Source organism: Podarcis bocagei (assembly GCF_964188305.1).
Source record: "Podarcis bocagei genome assembly, chromosome: 13".
NCBI classification, from domain to species: domain Eukaryota; kingdom Metazoa; phylum Chordata; class Lepidosauria; order Squamata; family Lacertidae; genus Podarcis; species Podarcis bocagei.
Genome location: NC_138138.1, coordinates 46707781 through 46732957, shown reverse-complemented (window position 1 = coordinate 46732957; position 25177 = coordinate 46707781). Strand labels below are relative to the sequence as shown.

Genomic DNA, 25177 nt, shown 5'->3' with positions numbered 1-25177 from the left:
TATTTTTTTGCTTGTGGAGGATGCCTCAGAATTTGAAATGCTCTGTCCTTGCCAAGTGTCAGCTGTTGTTGCATCAAAGCAACCAACAAGAAGAGTCAAGCAAAATAATATGGGTCCCCTGTCCCTCCACTCAGACTGGTAGTGGAGGAGTGAAGGAAGCTATTTTAAATGAGACTCGGAGGATGTGATCTGTTTCAGGTTTGAGGGAGGATGCAACCTCAGCTCCTATTTTCTTCCACTTTTCCAAGGCAATCACCACAGTAATATTGAGGCATGAGAAACAGGCGCCATATATTTTCAATTGTTTTTGAATTCTTAAGCGTTTGCATGAGTTGCATTAATCGCTCGCTGGATGGCTTATTTCCGCTTTACTTACATATTATTCCATTTTTTGATAGGATGACATCAACGGCAATGTCATTTGCTAATTTTTAACTGTTGTGCTCAAAGTTGTTAATATAAATATTTCTATACAGTGGTGCCCCGCAAGACGAATGCCTCGCAAGACGGAAAACTCGCTAGACGAAAGAGTTTTCCGTTTTGGAGGTGCTTCGCAAAACGAATTTCCTATGGGCTTGCTTCGCAAGATGACAATGTCTTGCGAGTTACTGCTGGTTTTTTCCCCTTCCCCCCCTTTTTCTAAGCCGCTAAGCCGCTTATCAGCTGATCCGATCAGCAGATAAGCCGCTAAAAGCCGCTAATAGCGCTAATCCGCTAATCCTTCAATGGGCTTGCTTCGCAAGACAAAAAAACCGCTAGACGAAGAGAATCACAGAATGGATTCTTTTCGTCTTGCGAGGCACCACTGTATTAAAGTGGTTTGCGGCAATAAAAATATAAAATCATACAATAAAACCTTAAAGTTGTTTTTAAAAATCAATTAACTATTGTGGAAGAATGTATTCTTAATTGCCTGTGTAGGCCTGGAGGAATAGAAGCTTTCAGCTGGCGGTTTAGTGTTGTTGGAAAAGCGGCATACACATGTTACAAGCAAAACACATGCACAAATACATTGCCCACCCCATGGCGCAGTTGGGAAGGATGCCCCCATGCTTTCCACCTTGGCAGAGGCTCCCAGCAATCCCGGATCCCCCTGTTGCACCTCACTCTTCCCTTTTGCTGGATGTGGGGAGCGGGAGACTCACCTGCAAAATGGTCAAGTGCCAGAAGGGTCCGTCCTGAACGAGGCTACCTGTGGCGCTTCAGCGTGACGGCTGCTTTGGTCCTGAAAGAAAGATTAAGCGCTGTCAGGAGGACCCACTTACGAACAGGGCGAAGGGAGCCCCTTCCGCCTGAGCTTAGAAACAAACTCTTCAACACAGCCCTGTGCCGAAACGCAAGGTAGGTTATCCCTGCAAACTGTGACCAGCTGTAAGCAGTATAAAAATGAAATTAATACTAATGCTAATACATTTTACCATTTAAAAATGGCGCCTAGACATTCCATTGTGGTGACATTAACACAGGTTTAAGGTGCCATTTGGCAATTAGCTTATATATCTCAGGTTCTAAGACAGTGTACAGAGAGAAAGAAAAAAGAGAGAGAGAAAGGGATATCTGCTCCATTTTGGAACAATTTTTTTTTAATGAAATCATTTTTGTTTTTAGAAATATAAAATTTTAACAATCCAAATGCTTATTCATATATAGACATTACTTTGAATCTCGAGCCTTCCCTCCACACCCTCGATGGATCCTATTGCCAGCATTTACAACTGTGTATTATTCTATATTCCAGGTGCCAGCTAACTTTTTCAGCAGGGGGCCGGACTATATTTTTTGGGAGGGGGGGGGAATGAACGAACTCCTATGCCCCACATATAACCCAGAGATGCATTTTAAATAAAAGGGCACATTCTACTCATGTAAAAATACGCTGATTCCAGGACCATCCGCGGGCCAGATTTAGAAGGTGATTGGGCTGGATCCGGCTCCCAGGCCTTAGTTTGCCTACCCATACTATATTCTATATCAATCCGTATGGTCCATAATAATTGTTACATTGCAAGCAGAGTAAAATCTGCTTGCAATGGTCTATTAAATAAGAGATTATAATTTTTTCCCATTCTTTTAAAAAGTTTTTGTCCTCTTGGTTCCTGAGCTTTCCAGTCAGTTTTGCCATTTCTGCATAGCCCATCAGCTTAGCTTGCCTTTCCTCCCTGGTAGGGACTCTTTCTTCTTTCCATCCCTGGGCTAGTAGCATCCGTGCAGCTGTTGTCATGTACCATAAAAAGTGTTTTCTGGTCCCATTTCGGGATAGTTTCATTGTGTTTCATAACTGTAATTCTTTTGCCTGTGCATATAAATCTACAATTTGATTCCCTCCGCCCCCTTTTTCTTTTTTCTTTTCCTTCTCCTGCAATGAGGCTCCATTTTAATATTTTAATGTTCCATTATTTTAATGTTGTATTTTATTTTTGTTTTTAAGTTGTAATCACTCATCTTGTTTTTATTATTGCTTGTAAGCCGCTCTGAGCCCGACCTTGGCTGGGGAGGGCGGGGTATAAATAAAAAATTATTATTATTATTATTACTGCAACCTGTCCTGGGACTTTCTGGAGAAAGACAGGTGAGGAAACCTTATAAATAAATAAATAAATAAATAAATGTCAAAGAATACGACCGAGCTCAGTGTCATCTTATACTGCCCATTATATCGAGACTCAAGAAAAGAGCTGATCGAGCCGATTCTGAGGAAAATACCTCGTAGTACAGATGACACCTATATCAGACACCTCTTAGCTGACAAAGACCCCAAAATCAACAGGCCTGTGGCGAAGAACTGTTACATTGCAACAAGAATAAGACGAGCAATGATGACAGCAACGGAGTTCAAATTGCAAACATCGAAGGAACGATAATAAACAGTAATGACATTTGAATTGAATCCTCAAAACCTTAAAAGTCGAAACCTGGTTATAAACATAAGTACCAATTTTGTGATTTGGCCATATCTCCACTGTTATCTGTAGTACAATAGTACTTATATTGCCAATTTTATTTTATTTTATAAATTGCTTGTTGGTCATTGACCGTATTAAAGATTTTGAATTTGACCGAGCTCAGGTTATGAGGCACCTAACTGGCAAACGATAAGGTCTGTGGTTTAAGAAAATAAACAGCGGGCCTGCAGGATCAGCCCAATGTCCCATCTAGCCCAGCACCCAGTCCTCATCTTCCCTTCCTGTCCATGAAAAGACGGCTCACAACTTGCAGCAAAAGGTGTTTCTCGTGCCCTCGGCTTCCCAACCCCCATTAAGAAAGCGAGGCGGAGGTGGCAGCAGCAGCAGCAGCGCTAAGCTCTATGGGGAGGATTTGAGAGAAATCCTCTTAAGGCAACCGTAAAGGAAGGAAGAAGAACGAACCTCCTTGCACTTGGCAGGGGCTGCTATCACCTCTGTGTCAAAGCTGCATCCAGTATAGGAAAGGTTGTTGCAGGAAGGGAGAGAGATTGCTAGAGAGAATCCCCCCCTCGGTGCACATGGCCCGTGAACTCCTAATCCCCAAACAGCCTTAAAGCAGCACAGCTGAAGAAAGATCCTGCCCCCACACCCCATCGTTGCCTCTCACAACCTTGACTATCTTTTAGGGAGCTGAATATCACTAAAACGGAATTTTATTCTGTTCTTTTTCTTCCAAAAAGCAGGAGTAATGCGATGCCAGCCTTTCTTTTTTTATAAAATATTTATTAAAGTTTCACAAATTATACAGACAAACACAACAATACAAACAAACACAAACGAAAAAAAGAACAAGTATAATTTCAAACCCTTATTTTCTTATAACTTACTTCTCCGACCTCCTCATACCTCCCCTTTCTGCATTCCAATTTCAAATTTTAATTCAGCAAATCCTCACCCTTAAATTTATCTAATTTTTAACCTTTCTTTTCTTTTAACTTAATCCTTACAACTGTAATCCACTTAATTTCTAAACCAGCATCATTCTAACATTCATTAATTTTACAATGTTTCTTAAGGTAGTTCTTAAATTTCTTCCAATCTTCTTCCGCTGTCTCTTTTCCCTGGTCTCGGATTCTGCCGGTCATTTCTGCCAGTCCCATATAGTCTACCACCTTCATCTGCCATTCTTCCAAGGTGGGTAGATCTTGTGTCTTCCAATACTTTGCGATGAGTATTCTTGCTGCTGTTGTAGCATACATAAAAAATGTTCTGTCTTTCTTTAACACCAATTGGCCGGCCATGTCCAGGAGAAAGGCCTCTGGTTTCTTAAGAAAGGTATATTTAAATACCTTTTTCATTTCATTATATATCATTTCCCAGAAAGCCTTAATCTTTGGGCACGTCCACCAAAGGTGAAAGAAAGTACCTTCAATCTCTTTACATTTCCAACATTTGTTATCAGGCAAATGGTAGATTTTTGCAAGCTTGACTGGGGTCATGTACCACCTATAAATCATTTTCATAATATTTTCTTTTAAGGCATTACATGCCGTAAATTTCATACCGGTGGTCCACAACTGTTCCCAGTCAGCAAACATAATGTTATGACCAATATCTTGTGCCCACTTAATCATAGCTGATTTGACTGTTTCATCCTGCATATTCCATTTCAACAGCAAGTTATACATCTTTGACAAATTCTTAGTTTTGGATTCCAACAACTCTGTTTCTAATTTTGACTTTTCCACATGGAAGCCAATTTTCCTGTCCAATTTATAACCTCCATTATCTGATAATAATGAAGCCAATCTCTCACTTTCTCTTTCAATTTTTCAAAACTCTGCAATTTCAATTTGTCTCCTTCTTGTTCCAGAATTTCCCAATATTTCGGCCGCGATGCCAGCCTTTCCAGGATTTCTGCATTTCACTATGCAGAACTTGCACTTACACTTGGTATTATCTTGTTTCCAAAAATCAAGAAGAAATAAAGAGACAGATCGTGTTAGATTGCTAACATTTCTTTTTCTTCTATCTTTCGTAGCTCTAATTTTATCGTATTACGGTAAAAGCTCAAATTTTTTAAAAAAATTATCAACTAGCAGAAGCAGGTATGTTTAACACATTTTTCCCTCTGGGTTGTATCCGATGCTAGTGCTACTCATCACACTTGTAAGAAGCTGCCTTACAGAGGGTTGGACAATTGCTCCATCTAGCTAAATACTGTCTACACTGACTGGCAGTAGCATCTTTAGCAAGGACTCTTCAGACCCACATGGAAAGGCCAGCAATTGAAATTGGGACCTCTTGCATGCAAAGCATGGGCTCAACCATAGAGCTGTGCTATTGGTACAGCCTCAAAGGAATAGAATTGTAGAGTTGGAAAGGACCGCAAGGGTCGTCTAGTCCGATGCCTGCAATGCAGGAATCTTTTGCCCAATGGGCGCACTAATACTAATATCCTCCTTTTCCTCCAAAAGGAGCTACGGCTCAGTGATGGAGCACACAGAAAGCCCCACGCTCATCCCTGATGGCACCTCCAATTTAAAAGACTCCAGGGTAAGCCCTCTTTCTCTGTCCAAGACCTTGGAGAGCCACTGCCAGGCAGTGGACAAGCTAACCAGTCTGACTCTGCAAAAGGCAACTTTCCAGTGTTCAAAAAATGCACCCGTGATTTTGATGGACGCAGTGAATGCATTTTGGCACAGCTTGAGTAAAGGTAAAGGTAAAGGGACCCCTGACCATTAGGTCCAGTCTCGGCAGACTCTGGGGTTGTGGCGCTCATCTTGCTTTATTGGCCGAGGGAGCTGGTGTACAGCTTCCACGTCATGTGGCCAGCATGACTAAGCCACTTCTGGCGAACAAGAGCAGCGCATGGAAACACCGTTTACCTTTCCGCCGGAGTGGTACCTATTTATCTACTTGCACTTTGATGTGCTTTTGAACTGCTAGGTTGGCAGGAGCAGGGACCGAGCAACGGGAGCGCACCCCGTTGCGGGAATTCGAACCGCTGACCTTCTGATCGGCAAGTCCTAGGCTCTGTGGTTTAACCCACAGCATCACCTGCATCCCTTAAAGCTTGAGTACAGTGGTACCTCGGGTTACATACGCTTCAGGTTACACACTCCGCTAACCCAGAAATAGTGCTTCAGGATAAGAACAGAAATCGGGCTCCGGCGGCGCAGCAGCAGCAGGAGACCCCATTAGCTAAAGTGGTGGTTCAGGTTAAGAACAGTTTCAGGTTGAAAACGGACCTCCGGAACGAATTTAGTACTTAACCTGAGGTACCACTGTACCGTACAGCAAAGTTCAAAATAACACACCACGGGAAGGGTAACTGCACCACAATCAGCACATGGGTCCACAAAGTATGGATCAAAATTCATAGAGGGCAACATCCCTATTCCAGCGTTGCCTGCCTGCCTCTGCCTTTCAGTCTCTCAGATACCCGAATTCTGCTCCTGGGACACAGATATCAACTCCACAGATCTGCCTAAGCTAAGCCGTTCATGTAGGGAGAGGCAGTCCAATCCACCACGCTGCCCCGACAAGGACGGATGGGCAATGCCTTCCTACCGCAGCACTGCCATGTTCCCTGGGAACTGGCCCTCGTTTGCCACTCGCCGCCCTGTTGCCGTGCGTCCCCTCTCCCCCCCCCCCATCCCAAGCTCCCGGCTCTGCACCGCACGGTGACCGAGTTGCAACCTCTTCTCCTTGATGCAATCCGACAGGACTGCGGCCTCTGGCCATCAATAAATAAAGAGGGGAGAGAGAAAGAGCTAAAGACGTAAACAAGGAAAGCTGCGGGAGAGGCAGGGGAAACCCAGCGCTGAACTGCAGGAGCCTGGCCTCCCAAGATGGAAAGAGGACACCTCCGGAATCTACAGAACCAACAGCTGCTTCTTTTAAAGAAAAGTCAAGGCATGGCTCTAGCCCTCAAGGTGTTCAGGAGACACGTGCATCTGAAAGCAAGGGAGATTTCCCCTAGAAGGTCAGGGGACACAGGAAGCTGCCTAATGTGGAGTCAGACCACTGGCCCACTGACTGGCAGCAGCTGTCCAGGATTTCAGGTGGGGGTTTCAAGGAACCCTACCTGGGTATGCCAAGGGCCCGAAGCTGGCACCTTCTGCTTGCAAGTGGTGTTAGAAATTAGCCAGGTGTTTTTTGTGACTGGCGCAGGTCCAATTGCAACCACATGGAGATCTCTGGATGACAGGTTAGCAACTGACACCTCCATCTGGCTGGCCCCTCCAGCTTCCTTAAGCAGGTAAGCAGAAGAACTTATGTATTGCATTTATACCCCATTTTCCCCCTGCAAGGATTACATGGTTCCTCCCCCCACAGTTAATCCTTACAACAACCTTGTGAGGTAGGCCCAAGATCACCCAGTGAGCACCATGACTGATTGGGGATTTGAACCCTGATCTCCCAAGCCCCAGTCTGACACCCAGAGATTTCCAAACTTTTCATGCTGATCACGCTTTTTAGACATGCATCATTTCGTGACACCATAATTCAGTTTAACTAGCAAACCAGAGGTTAAACTAACCCCTTATAAGAGCGCAAGGAGCATTTGCGTGACATAACTACACACTGTAGATGACACACTAACGTGTCACGTGACACTCAGTTTGGAAAGCTCTGCTCTAACCACTACACCACACTGGCTCCCTAGAGTCCTTCTGCTATGGGGCAGCTCTATAAATTAAGTACGTAAAGAAATGTGGGGAAAACAAAATGTCACTTAGAGAAGGATCGGAAATATTTTCTTTGAAGACTTAGTTTGTTTTATTCTGGATTGTTTTATTTGAAGTTGTGTGTTGTAAGCCGCTTTGTGGTTTTTTCTTTTAAAATATAATGCGGTATAGAAATGAAATGAACAACAACAAATTTCACCATAAAAGGCGCCTAGATAGACCGTTGTGGCAACCATAACCTAGGTTTAAGGTGCCATTTGGCAATTAGCTTATATAGTGGTACCTTGGGTTAAGTACTTAATTCATTCTGGAGGTCTGTTCTTAACCTGAAACTGTTCTTAACCTGAAGCACCACTTTAGCTAATGGGGCCTCCCGCTGCGCCACTGGAGCACGATTTCTGTTCTCATCCTGAAGCAAAGTTCTTAACCTGAAGCACTATTTCTGGGTTAGCGGAGTCTGTAACCTGAAGCGTATGTAACCCGAGGTATCACTGTATATCTGAGTTTCTAACATGACCTGCAAGGCAGGTGCTCTAACACTGAGCTGTGGGGCTATTCATACAGCCGTTCTCTCTGCCTTGCGAAATGAGACCAGAGCGACGAGGCTGAGTCACAAGCTGACAGTAGACAAGCAGAAAGTTCACCAGGTTGAAGAGAGTGACACTGTATGGGAGAGGAAGCTTTCCAAGCTCCCTGTCCCAAGTGCTTACTGTCTGCAGAAAGTGGAACACCACTGGACAGGAAACGTCACCTGTGTGTTGATTCATGTGTGGGTCTGGTGGGAAAGGAGGGGAGGACAGACATATCACCGGTAGCAAGAGTTCTGAATGAGGCATCTGAAAATAGATTGTGCGCCCTGCCAGCACAAGGGAGAAAAGGGAGGGGTGTTTGCAGGCAGGGTGGAGAACAGCTGCTTCTGTGCAGGCTTAAGTCATCTGCTGTTTTGCCTCTGGTTGAACTTTTCAACCTCCAGCTTCTTGTCCTGCCATCTTGCCTCTCTTACTCCTTCGCACAAAAAGAAAAATAACGCAAATCTGGTTCTCAAAGTGTACCAAACCAAACATTTCTCCAGGCTTCCCATTTCCTGCGCTAGCTGGCCGAATTCTCTGCCAGAGTGGAAGAGCAGCGCATAAAGGCCGCAGGAACAAGCTGGGACGGCTCCGCTCCAGTTTGATTACAGAAGATGGCTGGGCTCTGGCTTTTAGCCTGGCCTCCAAAGCAGCGCAACTTTATTCGTCGGGAAATCTCTCGTTTACCCGGCTGGCAGCACAAGCAGAGCTGTGCAAACACCAGGAAGGCCAAGAGGACGGCGAGGGCCAAAAGCAGCCGTCGGCCACAGAACGAAGAGAGATGCAGGCCAAGCAAGCGGTTGCTCTTTTTTTTTTTGGACTCCGAAAAAAACTGCAGCCAATCAAGGCTGTGTTGGCACTTGAGGATAAGCATGAGCCTCTAGCCAGAATGGGGAACCTCAGCCCCAGGGTTCAATGCAGCTCTCCTGATAGCCTTCCCCCCAATTGTTTGCATGCTCCAGTACCCATGAAATTTGGAAGAACCTCAGGGGGGGGAACAGGGGGCAGGAGAGAGATGCCTTTCTGAGGTCTTGGCCAGCAAATGGGGCAGGAGAAGGCACATAGCAAAAACCATGGCACTCACTCCTACAAGATGTATGGCTACCAACCTGCAAACGTTAGACAAGTTCAGGGATGGGAAGTCCATCTTTTCGCCATGGTTATTTTTGACCTCCATAGTCCAAGACAGGATGATTCTGAATGCCAGCTGCTGGGGGATGGCAAGGAAGGAAAGCACAGTTGTGCTCAAGTCCTGCCTGTGGGCATCCAATGGGCATCAGCTGGCCTTCACCAGGGACCTAACCTTTAGCATGGCAGGCCCTGCCAGCAGCGTTTCAGCAGGAACCACCCCCAACTTCTTTCAGACGCCTTCTGAAAACGAGATTGTTTAGACAGGCCTTTGCAATATGAGTTTTCACTTCTTCACCAACTGAGAAGCTTTTAGAGATGCTTTTTGTGGAGTTTATTCACCGTGTGCCGTATATCACCTTGACATATTTTAATGGAGGTGTGGATTACAAATACGTAAATAAAATCTGGCTGGCTGCTGTGGGAACAGAATGCTGGGTTACACTGGCCTTTGACCTGATCCAGAAGGCCTCACCTTACATACAGATATTAAGCCTGCAAACTGAGAACACCAACTGCCTCCCTATCCGTCCCAGACTCCTGGCATATGGTGATAACAAATGGAGCTGGCGCTCTCCCGAGTTACCGTATTTTTCGCTCCATAGGACGCACTTTTCCCCCTCCAAAAATGAAGGGGAAATGTGTGTGCGTCCTATGGAGTGAATGCAGGCTCCTTGGCTTCAGCAATAGCAACGCGAAGCCTCCGAAGCGCAGAGGGAGTGCTCCCTCCGCGCTCCGGAGGCTTTGCGCTGCTTTTGCTTAAGCCTGGAGAGCGAGAGGGGTCGGTGCGCACCGACCCCTCTCGCTCTCCAGGCTTCGGGGATAGCTGCCTGAAACCTGGCAAAAGGAACCCGAAGCCTCCGGAGCGCAGGGGAACTCGCGCTGTGCTCCGAAGGCTTCGTGTTCCTTTTGCTGAAGCCGGGAGAGCTGCGCAGCACCCCTTCAGCCAAGCGGGAGGAGAAATGGAAGGGGCTCCGTTTCTCCTGCCGCTTCGCTGAAAGGGCGCTGAGCAGAGAGGGGGAGAATATTTTTTCTTGTTCTCCCCCTCTAAAACAAGGGGGTGCGTCCTATAGAGTGAAAAATACGGTATATGAAGGAAACGGTTGCCTCAGAAGCAGAAGTTTTAATAATGCCCAGTACTGGCAGCCAGGCCTGCCTTGCTCCCTAAAAGGAGCCATGAGCAGCGATTGTCACCCAGACTACAGGCCAGACTCTGTATTCCAAGCTCCAAAATGTCTTTTGAGGAAAGCACCCTCTAAGGGGGGCTGTGCTGCTAACTCTGGAGCAAACGCCTTGGGATCTCATTAACTCCAACTGAAAGTTTCAGAGTGTTTTTCTCGGCCCAATCCCATTGCGCAGATGCGTTCAGGAGTGTTTCTCAATCATTAAGGCTAAAGCCGTTGAGATGAGAAGGCATGAGAATGGGTTTCACTTTTGCCAAACCCTAGTCAGCTGCTTAGCGCCAACTGGGCTGGCATACAGTTCCTTCCCCTGTTTTTTATTCCAGTTGTGTAAAAATCTGTTTTGGAGGGACCTTGGGGGTGAGCAGGCTCTGAGCAGTGGCTGTTCATACCCAAGCTGTCTTCCGTAACCATGAGGACCAGAGCAATTATACATACCCTTTCCTACTACTCATGGGTACAGAAGACTGTCTGCATACCAATAGCCACTGCTGAGGTCCTGCGTGGTTAGGAAGAAGAGGGTGCAATAACACTGCAGCAGCTAAGCAGGTCTAGGTCCAGTCAGTGTTTAGATGGGAGGTTCCCTAGGAACCCTACGTATAGTCTTGAGATCCATGGTAGAAGAAATAATAACTGTGTACTTTCGAGGCTGTGTACTTAGGGGACATGGGTGGCGCTGTGGGTTAAACCACAGAACCTAGGACTTGCTGATCAGAAGGTCGGCGGTTCGAATCCCCGCGATGGGGTGAGCTCCCATTGCTCGGTCCCTGCTCCTGCCAACCTAGCAGTTCGAAAGCACGTCCAAGTGCAAGTAGATAAATAGGAACCGCTCCGGTGGGAAGGTAAACGGTGTTTCCGTGCACTGTTCTGGTTCGCCAGAAGCGGCTTAGTCATGCTGGCCACATGACCCGGAAGCTGTCTGCAGACAAACGCTGGCTCCCTCGGTCCATAGAGCGAGATGAGCGCTGCAACCCCAGAGTCGGTCACAACTGGACCTAATGGTCAGGGGTACCTTTGCCTTTACTTTCGAGGCAGGTTTGACCACAGCAGCTTCATTTTAAAAGCGGACCGTTATGCAGAGCATTATATTCAGAGGCATACTACCTCTGACCGTGGAGAGAAACATAGCCGTTGTGGTCAGGGCTCGAAATTAGCAGGGCACCAGGAACATTTCAAACCTTAAAAATTCTCCATTTGCAAGCACCTCTAAAAGTCTGGGTGCCATTTTTTGCGCCTGGCTGACACTCAAGGATCACTGGAATGTATGTGCTATGAAACCTCGAAGTATATGTTAAGGATAGACAATATCCTTAAGGAGTTTAGCAATAAGGAGTAGAGTGTTTTGAAAACTGAAGTAGGGTACCAATATTTTTATTGTAAACACCAAATTTAACATGCATTCACAATTTCTGTTAAAATGTGATATTAACAATCTGCTTATCAAAATAATAAAAAGTGTTGCCAATCTCCCCAAATGTAGACTAGACCTTCTGTTTTGGAGCCCACAACCAAGGTCCCAGGAGCCACTTGGCTCCTAGCTTTTCTATCTCAGTTTCTAACACTGATGGTGGCTGGTAGCAATTGATCACCTTATCCTCCATCAGCTGGGGTACTCTTTTCAAGCCATCCCTTGCTACATCCAATTCCACTGTTTTAATTCGGTGTTGTGTGAAAAAGTATTTTATTTTTGTCTGTCCTAAATCCTTAGCTTTATTGGGTGGTCCAGGTCCTAGTATTATGAGAAAGTGAGGAAATACATATCCCTTCCCACTTTCTATAAACCATGCTATGCCAGATGTCAACCAATTTGCACAAGACAACAGGTGACTTAAGGAACAGTAACATACAGGCGAAATGACTGACAGGTCCCAGCTACCAAGTAAGTTGAGGCGGGCTTAAGAAGTGAAAAGGAAGCAACGATATGCGGTTATTGTTCCCCAACGTCACTGACTGAGGACACAGCAAGACACTATACTATACAATAGGTTGAACACTGTCAACCAGTTGCCTTTCTCTGACCTGGAAGCAAGGGAAGGGAACCAATGACCCTTCAGATGTTGTTGGACTCCAAATCCCATCAAGCCCAAGCCAGCATAGCCCAGTGATCAGGGATGATGGGAGCTGTAGTTCGGCAGCAACTGGAGGGGAAGAGGTTCCCCAGCCCTGGCCTAGAGCAAGCCTTCTGACCACGACCAAAGATACCTTCATCGGGGTTGCTAGGCAACAGCACATTGACCACATCTCAACTACCGCAAGCCAGGAAAAAGAGAAAGAGTGGCTGAGGAAGGCATTAAGTGGGATCTTGGGGGGAAAACCATTGCTGAGATGACAACATGAAGCATACTTATCACGGGGCACTCTTCAGTCTTTGATCTGAAGTTCTGGGGCTGCTTCATAGGGTCTTCAAGGAGGAAAGAGTTAGGCCCAGAGATGTCACAAACTGGGGCACAGCTATGACTTACTATGACTGACCCTTCCTTGTTACCATCAGTCTACTGGGGGGCCCCCTAAGGCTGAAAGTGACGGACTAGGCCTGCCGAGTTTTCTGGGAAGGGAGGGAGGCTGAAAAAATAGTAGACAATTGCAGAAGTTTCTCTACAGAAGGTGGGGTGGGGTCCGAAGGCCTTTGCAATCCCATGATAGGAATTCTTAGGAAAGGGGCTGAAAACAGATTTGACAGCATCATTTTCCCAAGCCCACCACAAAAGACAGTGGTAAGACCACTCACATATTCATAAAAAGGGATACTGTAGAGATGGAAAATGCACAGCAGGGTGGAAGTGGGGTTTCAGTCTGGAGGCCACCTTTCCTCAAGGAGAACGTTCTGGGGGGGCTCCATGGAAAGGGTGGGGAAACGTTTGTGGAGAAACAGGTGCAATTCTTCCCTTTATACAGTAAAAGTCAGAGGTTTACACGCACAGCCACATCCCCACTCATACCTCCTGAACCTGGACCAGACAAGCGAGAGGCAGTATAACTGCTTGACCCATTCCAGCCAGGAAAAAGGACTCAAGGAACACAGAGCAGAGTGGGAAGAACTCCAGGGGCCAGGTAGAACGGTCTGAAGGGCCACATCTAAACTCCGAGCCCCAAGGTTCCACACACCTGATGTACAGTGGTACCTCGGTTTACGAACTTAATCCGTTCCGGAAGTCTGTTCTTAAACCAAGGCATGCTTTCCCATAGAAAGTAATGGAAAATTGATTAATCCGTTCCAGACGATGAAAAACAACCCCTAAAACAGCAATTTAACATGAATTTTACTATTTAATGAGACCATTGATCCATAAAATGAAGGCAATAATCAATGTACTGTACTATAAAATAAATAAGACAGTATTGTAGATTAATTTTTCTTCTTACGTGGACTGATGATAGTCATTGTTTGGAGGGGGGACTTTTATCCATTTCTGCAGTCATACAATCAACCAGTAGCTGAACTGGGTTCCACAGTGTCACAAAAACGAAGACACAAGCCACAGTCACAAATCAGTCCCACAGTCATAGCAAAAAATAAATAAAAATAAAAAGCCTCACAAACAAAACCACAACAAAATAGCAAAAACAAAAGCTCCAAATATCACACCTCTGTGTTGAGTGGGTGCTCAGGACTCAACAGCCGACAGACTCAACAGAAAGCCTCAGATTAGAAGCGGGGGACTCAATTTACAAATGGAACACACTCAACAGGAAGCGGAACATGTTCTGCTTCCAAGGCAAACCTACTTCCGGGTTTGCAGCATTCTTATTACAAGTTGTCCATAAACTTAGCTGTTCTTAAACCAAGGTACCACTGTACAGGAAAGGGCAACCAATATCACCAGCAGGCTGAGGCACCTTTCCTATAACAAGAGGCTAAAAGGGGAATTGGGGTGTTGAATTAGCAGGCCTCCAGCGTGGCCAACATTGGCTTTCCCCAACCAGGTGTTTTCCAGATGTGGTCTGACTCCCATCACCCCCAGTCAGTATGGTCTGGGATGTCGGGTATCACAGTCCAAAAACATCTCAAGGTTGGGGAAAGCTGGCTTACACCATTCTAAAATGAGTGTTGTGGAATTACTGGTTGCCGAACATGGCCCCAGGTCCAAATCTCTGCTTTTGGATACCTTCAAGCGGCGGCAAGCGTAGCCGGAGGAACAAAAGGACCGAAACGCAGGCGTTGTTTTGCAGCCCCACCGCCTGCGATTGTTCATTCAGACTTCTCAAGAACCTTTAATTGGGCTCTGCAGCGACTCTCTGGGTCTCGGAGGGCCACGCAGGTGCAGGTGCTAAAAGCAGCTCCTATTTTCATATCAGTGGGAGTTGCCATTTCCCCCTTGAGTTGAGACAGAGAGAGCGCTTGGCGAAAAGCGAGAGGTTGCAGAGGTGGGGAGGGAATAAAGCTTTTATTTTGTCTTAACACATTTGCTGGTGTATGTAAAGCCACACCCATTGTACTCTCAGCACTACCATCCAATGATTATGCATTGTCTCTGCCCAGAATTCAATCTTTCTCCCCGTCAGTCATAAGCATGCGCCAGTGGAAGAGCTGACCCCCTTTTCTAGCCAGGTAGCAGAGATATTAAAGCAGGGAGCCAGCAACCTACACAGCTTTGCAGCTGATATCACACAGGTGGAAAGAGAGTTTTGCATGCAGAAGGTCCCAAGATCAATCCTCAACATCTCCAGGATGGACAGGGAAGACCCCCTCACCTGGCTGAAGTTCTGGAGAACATCTGTCCATCGCTGTAAGCAATACAGAGCTACACAGACCATTTGCCCAACTCCATAGAAAGTAGAGCATCAGTCTTGCACAAGGCTGGCCCTGGCATCAGTCCCTGGCATCTCCACTACCAGACTACCAGTGAAGGCAATATTCAACTAGTAATACCAAGGGTCTGACTTGGTAGTATCCTCTGTTCCTAGAAAAGGGGTCCCCAGCCAAATTTGGGGCTTGGCTTCTATGACTGCCACCACCCCACTCCAAAATTACCGAGGGAATGAAGCCCTCAACAGAAATGATTTCCCCACCCTGGTGTTAAAGCATGTCAAGGAACATAGTCTGAAAGCAGCAGACGGCACCATAGGGCAGCCCAACATTTGATGGGAGTGGCCCAGCTCAGTTTCGAAACCAAGATTTGACTGTCATAGAGGGGACTGAGTGAGATGTTGCTTTTTGCTATAACAGGGATGGGGAGCCTGTGGCCCTCCAGATGTTGCTGGACTCCAGCTCCCATCAGCCCCAGTCAAGCATGCTGGGATTGGCAATTCAGCAGCAATCTGGTTAGCATGACTTTCGGTTAGTGGGGAACAGTAGTCCACTGCAGCCAAACCATGGTTTCCACTTCACACACCAAACCATGGTTTTTCATCCACGAGGTAAGGTTATCTGTCACCAACACTTTCTGAATGGGGCTCCAGATGATTTAGAAATGTGACCACAGGAAGTACGATGCAGTGGCTGGCTTAACCGCACCACCTCTCAAAGCTGCTACTTAAACTTACTTCTTTTTTTGCCCCTCAGCAAATGTCATTTGGCGACAGCTCTACCACCCACATCTATTCCCACTAAATCAGGTGAGCACCTCTTCTCATCCCCTGCAAAGATGTGACATCTAAACTAATATTTCCATTGTGTATTGTGCACTGTTAAGGGGTGCGCGGAAAGAGAATTCACCTGATGTTTCTGCACATTGCAAGAAAGGTTCAGCTGCTCTGTGGCTGCAGCAAGCGTAAGCAATTGACCCTGCAGACTGGTCAGGAGGCCAAAAGGAACCGAAACCATCTTATAAAACTAATCGCTACACCCTAGTCAGCAGGAGATGGAAGCCAGGAATTGAGATGGGGTCGGACTAGTTAGCTACTGGGGCAAACAAATAAGCAACAGAAACGACAGCTTTCACTGTGTGTGCTATAAAAACTGTATTGGATTTTGAATGCAACGTTCAAGGAGCTGGGCCACACAGATGGCCAGCCTGTGACCTAGTCGGCACAGCCAGCCTTGACAGCAGGGATGTGCAGCATGGCTGGGCAGTGACTAGGAGGCCAGATGACCACATATTTCAGGAGAACTCTATAGATTTACTCAGAAGCTTGTCCAGGCTTCCCTAATGGCCCAAGAAACATGCCAGGAAAAGGAACTCCCCCACTACGAGCTACCTTCCACTCAGTGTTAGAAAGTCAAATATGTAAGCTAGATTTAAAAAGCCTAGAAAAATAAGGATAGGCACTAAGCAGGAAAACATTCCACAATTGCGGTGCCACCACGGAGCAGACTCTACCAACTCATGAGAACATAAGGAGAGCCTGTTGAATCAGGTCAATGGCCCATTTAATCCAGCATCCTGTTCTCACAGTGGCCAACAAGGTGTCTGTGGGAAACCCACAAGCAGGATTTGAGTCCATGACCACCCTCTCCTCCTACGTTTTCCAGCCACTGGTATTCAGAAGCACTGCTGCCTCCAACTGTGGAGGTAGAATAGCTATCATGGCTAGAGGGAGCCAATGCTATCGTCTTATCCTCCATGAATTTGTCTAATCCTCTTTAAAAGACTTCTAGGTTGGTGCCCATCACTGCTTCCTGTAGGAGGGAGTTTCATAGTTTAGCTATACTCAGCCATCATTATACACCTTTAGGCGCCAGGCAAAAACGTTCCTTTTTAACCAGGCCTTTGGTTGATCTGATTGACATCTTAAAAGGTAAAGGGACCCCTGACCGTTAGGGCCAGTCGCAGACGACTCTGGGGTTGCGGCGCTCATCTCGCTTTATTGGCCGAGGGAGTCCACAAAAAGCTTCCGGGTCATGTGGCCAGCATAACTAATCCGCTTTTGGCGAACCAGAGCTGTGCATGAAAACGCCATTTACCTTCCCGCCGGAACGGTACCTATTTATCTACTTGCACTTTAACGTGCTTTCGAACTGCTAGGTTGGCAGGAGCAGGGACCGAGCAATGGGAGCAATTCAAACCACCGACTTTCTGATCGGCAAGCCCTAGGCTCTGTGTTTTAACCCACAGCGCCACCCACGTCCCTGTGATTGACATCTTATGCCCTTTTAAAATGTGGCTCTTTTGAGGGGACAGGTGTTGTTATTGGGTTGTTGTTTTTATTTTGATTATATATATTGTGGTTTTTAGGTTGATCTTTTCTGTGCACTGCCCTGAGACCTCCAGGTATAGGGCAGTATATAAATTCAGTAAAAAATATATAATAATAATAATAATAATAATAATAATAAGAAGAAGAAGAAGAAGAAGAAGAAGAAGAAGAAGAAGAAGCCATCATCATCATCATCTCTTTTGTCTGTCCTGAATCTTCCAACATTCAGCTTTGTTGTATGTTGACAAAATATAGCATTATGACTTTTTCCTATCAATCTTTTCCATGCCATGCATAATTTTATAAAGTTATGCCATGTCACCTCTTAACTCTCCTTTCCTCTGAACTAAAAAAAGTCCCTGACGCTGCCACCTTTCCTTTGATCATTTCAGTTGCCCCTTTTCTAACGCTACCATATCCTCTTTGGAGTGAGGAAACTCATCTCCTGCTCCTCATGACATACACGTGGGCCAGCCATTGTGCAAACCAACTCCCCACTCCCACCCCATGCCCTACAGATGTTATGGGATTGCAAGTCCTACAGTCCCAGCCATCATAGCTAGTGGTCAGAGATGATGGGGAGTTGCGCCCTAAAATGTTGGGGAGGGTACCAGCTTGGCAAAGGCTCCTGTGAGCAACAGCGGAACAAGCAGATGTACATCGTGTGCGGAGTGGGTAAAGCATATTAGGATAAGACAGGTATTTGGATGCAGTGGCCCAGAAGCCCGCATTTCCCCCCAAAACACTCCTCAGCACTCAAGCACAAAAATCAGCACAACGCCTACCCACAATGGACTGAAAGAGATGCCAGCAGTTAGCTGGCAGGTGTCAATGCTGCCAGAAGAATCCATTTATCCAAAGCCTCAGAACAATTCTCTGCACACTAGCCTATGGGCACAGGCCAGTTCAGGTTGTAGAAACACCATATGCCTCTATATCACTCTTTCCAAAAAAAAAAAGACTGATTTACTCCACACATTAACTTCGGCAGTAAAATACTTCACTTTGGTACTGTTTGCACAGCTGTCTTGCTAAGGATTCCAGTCTGGCTATTCCCTCTTTGCTTTGACCTCATGCCAAGGGGGAGGGGGGGGAGACAGACAACAGCCATTCCACCTTCAGACAGTTATTTTCTTACATTTTTATCCCACTTTTTTCCATCATGGAACCCAAAGTGATGTAAATCTCTCTTCCAGGCACTGACCAAGCCTAGACCTGCTTAGCATCAACAAAGCGGTGGATTCAATTGTCTTGAGTATGCATGGCTCTCCCTGAAGGGGCCTGAATCCCAGTTTGCATCAAGCAGCAGACTCCAAGTTCCTAGTCCATAGGGATGTACCACTTCAAGCTTGAAACGGAGGGAAGACTGGTAAAAATTCAAGGCAGAGTGGTGGAGATTTATCAGAATATGACTTTAGAGCAGGCCTCGTGCTCCACAACTAGCAGAAAGTATTTGTTATGCAATAGAGCTTTCGAATCCCCGAACAGCAAACAGAAATATATAGCTCTGAAAGTGGAGGGAACATCTTTGGGAAAGGGTACCCAATCCATTGCAACCAAGTAACACTCTAAATACAGGAGCCATTGGGTACTGGGGAGAAACAACAGTCTAAAGCCACTACTTGTAACCGGTCCAGCTCTCCCATAATTGCGTACTTCAAATTCTCCAGTTGGGCTACAACTCCCATCAATGCTCATTGATGGGAGTTGTACTGCAAAACATCTGGAGAGCAGCAGGTTGAGGAAGGCTGGCCTAAGACTGCCACCAAGGAGGTTTCCCCCCAGCTCATCTAGCTTCCCCTGGTTCCTACCCCCAGAGAGAGGCAGCCTCGCTTTATAAGGCACTCAGAATTCCCATCAACAAATTACAAGGACAGTGTCACAATTTCACCTAACCATATTAGCAAACAAAAATAAGTGGCAGGCTTCTTCAGCATCTTTGAGGAGGTCTGCGCAAAGGTAACAAGTCCATGCTGGGATGGCACATCCAGCAGCTGCCACAGCAAATATAACATTGCCTAAGAACAGGGATCTCCTCCCCACCCACCCAGGATCCCCAAGAGGACACTTTGCAAGAGTTGCCCATGGATACGTACCCAAGAGAAGCTTTCTGAAGCAGACACAAGGTCCCTCCAGTTCAGCATCCTGCCCTCACGGCAGCCAATGAGATGCCTATGGATCTCCCATAAGCAGGACAGGAGCACTATAGGCCTTCTCCTGCAGTTGCTCCCCAACAACTGATATTTAGGATCTTGCTGCCTCATGGTCCTGGAGGCTGTATGACTAGTAACCACTGACTGCCTTTTCCTCTGTGAATCCGTCCAATTCCCTTTTAAAGGCATCCAAGCCGGTGGCCATCACAACCTCATGCGGGAGCAAATTTCACGGTTTAACTGCACACTGCATTAAGTGGTACTTTCTTCTTGTCTGCCCGAAATCTTCCAACATTCAGCTTCAATGTGGGTCCCTGAGTTCCAGAATAATGAGAGAAAGAAGTCTCCCCACCTGCTTTCTACTAGATCAGGGGTCAGCAACCTAAAGCCCATGGGCCACAAGCAGCCCACGGGGGTCGTTTAACTGGCCCACGAGCCACCCGTTCGGCGAGTCCCCGCATGCTGCACCAAACCAGCGCAGCGCAGCACAGGGACTCACTTCCGCAGTGCCGAAAATCACGTCTGCACATACACAGACACCAGAAATCACGGGCACACGCTCTCAAGTGTGCACGCAATCCGGCCCCCTGAGGGATCTCCACTGAAGTGAACCGGCCCAGGTGAGGTAAACCTTGCCGACCCCTGTCCTAGACTATGCCTAATTTCACACACCTCTATCATGCTTCCCTTACGTACCCACCTTTCTCCTAAACTAGAAATCCCCAAATGCTGTGTGACCTTTCTTCCATGGAGGAAGAGGCTCCAACTTATAGATCATTTTTGGTTCCTCTTTGCTGAAAATTCCTCTCCAGCTCCTTCTAAATGAACGGTGACCAGACATGATGTATGCAGAATTCAATATGCAGCCTCACCACAGATTTGTAGAGTGGAATAGGGAATGTGCGTTTTCCAGAGCCGCCGCACATTGGGTTGACATTTTCATCAAGCTACTCAACACTGACACACCCTCAAGATTCCCCCTCCATGCCTGTCACTGCAAGCTCAGACCCTACTTGTGGATATACTGGGTTGCTTATATAGAGATAGGGGAACACCAGATACCACAAATCAAGAGGATCTATACTTTAATCCAGGTAGCATTTCCCAAGCTGATAATTAAAAAAAAATCCCATGTCCACACTTCCTTTTCCCCATGATATTCAGGGCTCTGAATATTCACCCCATACATTCAAATCACTCTTATGCCACGTTAACAGCCATAAAGGATCACAGGAACTGTAATTTAACAAACTACAGCTCCCATAAGCCTCCTAACTGTTACAGTGGTACACTTTAAATGTGTAGCATGGCTGGGACCATCTCTCTGCAATTTAAGTGAAGGCGAAGAACCATTTGGCCTTTCTTCTCCCAAGAGAGCATCTCTCCCTGGCTTGTTTTTCCACCACAGGATCTCAGGGGAGGATTCCGCGAGCTCCAGCCACCGATTAGACTAGGTTGGAGAGCCTGCTCCAATTCTAGCATCTCCCACAAGTGGTTTCCACCTCTGCAGCTACCCTCCATCCCAGAGGCCTAGGTGGAGCAGTGGGAGAGCAGGAGGTGTGGAAGAACACACAAGAAGACTTAACACCTGACTGCCAAAAAAACCCCAGAAACCCTGACACACTATCATGGCCATCTTTGAATCACTTCTAGGGATCCGTGATCTCCACCAAGCTCTGCATATCAGAGCAAAAAGACCTGCTTCTGTTTCACAATAACTCCCATCTTCGAACAAGCAGTCATATGCCAGCCCCTGCACATCTCAAATGGTACAGCAGTTACGGTCGTTCCTGGACCAAGAGTCTGACCGAAGTAGTACAGGAACTGGTGACTTCAAGACTGGACTACTGCAATGCACTCTATGTGGGGCTTCCCTTGAGCTGGACCCAGAAGCTGCAGCTTGTGCAGAATGCCACAGTGTGGTAGTTGAGAGGAGCGAGGCCCTGTCCGCATAGAACACCACAGCCTTTAATAGGTAAAGCCCTAAATAGCTTGGGACCACTTTACTTACAGGATCGCCATGTCTGAGAAATAACCACTTTTCTGCTTCGATCTGCAAAACTGGCACTGTTATGGGTGCTGCATAATACTCGGTTGTGCATTTGTAAGAAATTTATCCTTAAGTGTAGCAGCACATACACTTTGGAACTCCCTGCAAATTGACATCAGGCCAACACCTTCCCTGTACTCTTTTTGGCACCTGCTTAAACATTTTTGTTTAGGCATGCCTGTCCAGACATTAAGTTACATGTGCTTTATCTCTTTTCAGCTACTGTTGATGTTAACTATCTTCGGAATGCTCTTCAATAATGTTTTTAACTACCGTATTTTTCGCTCTATAACACGCACCCGACCATAACACGCACGTAGTTTTTAGAGGAGGAAAATCCATAGGCATGCCACCTGTAGGCATTTCCTCCATAACACGCACAGGCATTTTCCCTTACTTTCTAGGAGGAAAAAAGTGAGTGTTATGGTGCAAAAAATACGGTATTTATTGAAAATTGTAGTATTTTATTTACTATTTTTGTAAACCATTTCAACTTTTTTAAAAAATCGAGCAGTGTATAAATCTTCTTAATCATAGCATATAGATATAAGTTAATGGGAATGAAGACTTAAGATCACCCTCACGCAATAGGCACCTCACCCTGTACCTTTGAGAAGTGAACGTCGAAACCAGTGCTGCACATTTCAGAACTCAAGCTTGTCTTAATAGTTTGTCTGCAGCATTTTGCAAGTCCCTCCACACTCAGGTGAATTTCTATGTCCCACCAAGGTTTTTATTTCCACGCACATTAGCTTTTGCCCCATAGAGATAGACGATAGCTGCATATGAAATCGGGGTATGAATTACAGCAATCCATACAGTCAATCTTGACCTGAATGGGTTACAAACTACAGTAACCAACACTAAGAGTAGGCCAAAGCCATCCTCGGAGTAACTGCAGAACTGTTAAGGCAACAGGCATCAAATTTAGTAGTTATCGTAACAGTGAAAGGGAGAGAGCTTGGCTTGGCACTATTCTCCTCCATGCATTTTCCAAGACAGTTTATTCCCCCATTTTACTAGTCCTCTTGATGGGAGCAGATAAAGTCTACGATCGCAATAGGAAAGAGGGATGGGGAACCTCAAGCCCAGGGGCTGAATGCAGTTCTCCAGGCTTTCATTAGGCCTCTAGTACAAGCCACACCCACTCACCATCCATGCTCTGCGCCTTCCTTGTGCACTTCTGCCTGGCTTGAATGAGTCCTCAAATTGTGACAATGCTTCTCACTTGCCTAGATGGATGCATGAAAATGCAGAAACCTCTGGCTTTAGTGTAGCTTGAACGCAGCCCATTGCATGCCAATGTATGGTAAAAGATGAAGAAATGGGCCTCCAGGTGCATGTTAGGGTTAAAAATAGGTGCTGGGCTTGAGAAGGCTGAAGATACCTGCATTATGCTGAGGGATAAGGCCACAAAAAAGCTTATTCATCCTCTTAGTGAAGTCCCCACATTCCAACTGTGCAGTCAGCATCTTATTCCCCATTTTATCTATTCTTGTTTCAAAGCCAATCTCTCACAACAGCCTTCAAGGGACACACCACCACCTTAGGGCCCCTTGCCACTATTTTAACAGCCATATCTGAAATGCCCTATCATACCTCTCTACTGCCACAATCCATTTCCCACAGCTTAAAAAAACCACCCTATTTTATGCAGAGTCAACCTAAGCCTACATTATCTTCCTTTCTTCCCAATGGTGCCCTGAACCCCTCACCATTAATTGCCTGCTCTCTCACACATGCACACGCTTCTCTCAGCATCCCACTGTACCCCTGAATCTGCTGTTATCGCTCTCGGGTGAAGAACCCCCTCACCCAATGAAAGATACCCCAATATCACTGCCTACCCTGTTTCCATCACCCTAATCTCCACTTACCTGCAGCAGTTTCAGATCTCCCTTTAACTTTAGAGAAACCCCAATCAAATCCCCCCCTCACCTTTCACCCAGGGACATCTGTAAAAATGTTATGGGGGCAGGGGGCCAAAGTGGGACAGGGTAGTTTCACACACACACAAAAATGAAGGGGAATCACGCTTTTATGTTTTGCCTTATACCCCAAGGGTCAACAAATGCTGGAAACTTCCCATTTTTTAAAAAAACCTGAAGAATCCTGGGAATTACAGCTCATCCACAACAAACTGCCCTCCCCTTCGCTGCAGCTAGCCATGCCAACACCTCTGTGCATCCCAATCTCCTTTCAGCCCTCGCTGCTTAAGAAACCCCCATCATTTCTCAGTGGGGCTCTCTGATCTAGGCTCCCCATTCTCCTGGACCCCCTTTCCATCACCACAGCCCCCTCTCCTTTCCCTTTAATCCCCTCTACACCACAGTCACCCCATACCATCCTCTATATCCCCTTCAACCCCACCTGCTCGACAGGCCCGCACTCTCCCCCACCCCATTTTAACGTCCTTCAAACCCCTCCGAACCTCCCTGGTGGGCATCGCTACATGGACCCCCCACATCCCTTTAGTCCCTTCTCTGGTGGAGACACCCCAAAGCAGAGCCCGTCGCTTTCCTTTCACCGCCAGCACCACGCCATCACTGGCCCCCTACACCCTTTCGAGGCACCCCACCGCCCGCCCACCCCACATCCCTTCAAGCCTCTCTGCTGCTCATCCCTATATCAGACCCCCAGATATCATCCCCACCACACCTCTGCAATTTCCCTTCCACCTGCTCTTGCAGAAGACCACATACAACGAGCATCCCCATCTCTATTTTTTTTTTTTTTTTGCATGGGAGCCCCCCCCCCGACTCACCCCCACCCCAAAATCCCTGGCTGCCCTGCGTGCTCCCTGCAGCCTCGCACTGCATCCCTCGGCCTCTCTGCGGCCAGGCCCCGGCGGAGTGACCAGGCTCTTCCCCCGCGCCGCCTCACCTGCGCTGCTGCTGCTGTGGCGGCGGCGGCGAGTCCCGCTGCTGGAGGCTCAGCGTGGCGGTGGCTGCGGCGGCCGCCGCCGAGGCCGGGAGGAATAGTAGGAGGAGGGGAAGGAGAAGAAGCCGCGAGGGGGAGGCGGGTGGTGGAGGCTGCTCCGACTCCTCCACCGCCGGCGCCGCTGCTGCTGCTCTTGCCGCAGCCTCCGCCCCCTGCCGCTTCCCGGCGCCGACTGACAAGGAGCGCGGCTCGGACACGCCTCCCCGTCCCCGCCCTCCGAGCCTCCTTAAATAGTGCACCGCCTCCTCTCCCCGCCCACTTCGCCGCCGAGGCCAATCCGCGGTCACGGCGGCGCGAGGACCGCCCACCCCCGCCCGCGGCTCGGGCCCCAGCGCGCAGGCGCGGGCGAGCCTCGGGTTGAATATAGGCATGCGCCAGGTATATAGAGGGCGCGCGCTCTCTGCTCTTCTCCACCCCCCCCACGCCTAGAGATACGGAGGAAAGTTGGCGCGCAGGCTTAACTTCCGGCGTTTTGCGGTTCC

The 25177-nt window shown here is 47.2% G+C and overlaps 1 protein-coding gene across 2 annotated transcripts in view; it reads right to left on the bottom strand.

Moving 5' to 3' along the window:
- Positions 1–24885, bottom strand: part of LOC308571997 (vigilin-like) — a 56616-nt gene extending 31731 nt beyond the window's left edge. The window contains exons 1-3 of one of the 2 annotated variants that reach the window (XM_081167707.1): positions 24639–24885; positions 22908–22987; positions 1146–1225 (exon numbers count right to left, since the gene is read on the bottom strand). The gene's annotated coding sequence lies outside the window, so the exon portion shown is untranslated. The remainder of the gene's footprint in view (positions 1–1145; positions 1226–22907; positions 22988–24638) is intronic. The other variant, XM_081167706.1, reaches the window with a different exon arrangement.
- Positions 24886–25177: the final 292 nt, after the last annotated feature.